The sequence below is a fragment of the Echinops telfairi genome, unplaced genomic scaffold (assembly GCF_000313985.2).
Source record: "Echinops telfairi isolate 266 unplaced genomic scaffold, ASM31398v2 ScPeMD7_7421;HRSCAF=8459, whole genome shotgun sequence".
In the NCBI taxonomy this organism is placed as follows: domain Eukaryota; kingdom Metazoa; phylum Chordata; class Mammalia; order Afrosoricida; family Tenrecidae; genus Echinops; species Echinops telfairi.
The window spans coordinates 11,749,266-11,751,208 of NW_022111321.1; positions in this window are offsets into that span (position 1 = coordinate 11,749,266).

Below are 1,943 nucleotides of genomic sequence, written 5' to 3' on the forward strand. Positions count from 1 at the left end.
TCACAGAGTCCACAGACAGAGGTAATAACCCTGAATATCAATGGACTAAACTCAGGCTGTAAAAGACTGAGGCTAGCAGACTGGCTTAGAAAACACAACCCATCAATCTGCTGCCTACAGGAGACACATCTCAAGGCTACAGACAAAAATAGGCTGAGAATCAAAGGCTGGAGAAAAGTATACCAAGCAAACAGCAATTTTAAAAAAAGCAGGGGTTGTAATCCTAATCTCGGATAAAATTGACCTCAAAGTGAAAACCACAAAGAGGTAAGGAGGGACACTATACAATGCTCAAGGGAACGGAAGACAAAGGACCACTAAGCATTGTAAACATATATTCCCTGAACGAGAGATCCACTGAATATGTCAACCAAACGCTCCAAAAGATGGAAAAAGAAATCGCAGCCTCAACAATTATAGTAAGTGATTTCAATACACCGCTCTCTGAGAAAGATGGATCACATGGAAAGAAACTCAACAAGGAGGCTAAGGGTCTAAACACTACAATTAGACCATTTGACCTGATATTTACAGAGTTCTTCATCCAAATACAAAAAAATGCATTTGTTTACCAACCAACATGGCATATATTTGAAGACAGACCACATGCTGGGGCATAAGGCAAATCTGCATAAATTTAAGCACATTGCTATCATACAGACCTCTCTCTGTATGACGACACCACTTATGACACCACTGTGTGTGGCAAACCTAACCAAAGAAAGGAGGATACAAATTGCAATAGCAAAATTAAGGGATGAAAGAGGGGACATTATAAAGGCCCTAATGAAATCAAAAGGATAATTACACAGTACTATGAATGACTGTACTCCAATAAATTCAACAATTTGGAAGACATGGACATATTCTTGGAAAAACAATTCCTTCCTAGAGTATTCCTGATGGACGTCAAGAATCTCAACAGACCCATAGCAATTAGAAGAACTAGATAAGGTTATCAAGGGACTACCAACAAAAAAAATCCTCTGGACCAGATGGCTTCACAGAATTCTACCAAGCATTCAGGGTAGAGCTGACACCAATCCTACACAAATTCATCCAGAACACTGAAAAAGAAGTCAAACTCCCGAACTCCTTTTATGAAGCAGTATAACTCTGATACCAAAACCGGGCAAGGATCCCACAAGAATTGAGAACTACAGACCAATATCACTAATGAACATCAATGTAAAAATCCTTAACACCAGAAAATCACATCATTGTGAATGCGGGGGAATGTGGAGTGGGGACCCAAAGCCCATCTGTAGGCAAATGGACATCCCCTTAGGGAAGGGTCTCGGGGAGGAGGCGAGCCCAGTCAGGGTGCAGTGCAGCAATGATGAAACATATAACTTTCTTCTAAATCTTTAATGCTTTCCTCCCCCCCCACTATCAGGATCCCAATTCTACCTCACAAATCCGGCTATACTGGACGATGCACACTGGTACAAATAGGAACTGGAAACACAGGGAATAGAGGACGGATGATCCCTTCAAAACCAGGGGTGAGAGTGGCGATACTGGGAGGGCGGAGGGAAGGTGTGGTAGAAAGGGGAAACTGATTACAAGGATCTACATATAACTTCCTCCCTGGGGGACGGACAACAGAAAAGTGGTGTAGAGAGACATCGGACAGTGTAAGACATGAAAAAATAATAATTTATAAATTATCAAGGGTTCTTGAGGGAGAGGGACGGGAGGGAGGAGAAAAATGAGGAGCTTATACCAAGGGCTCAAGTAGAAAGAAAATGTTTTGAGAATAATGAGGGCAACAAATGTACAAATGTGCTTGACACAATGTATGTATGTATGGATAGTGATGAGTTGTACGAGCCCCCAACAAAACGAATGAAAAAAAAGAAAATTATGATGGCAACACGCACACAAATGTGCTTGGCACAATGTATGTATGTATGGATTGTGATGAGCTGTATGAGCTCCCA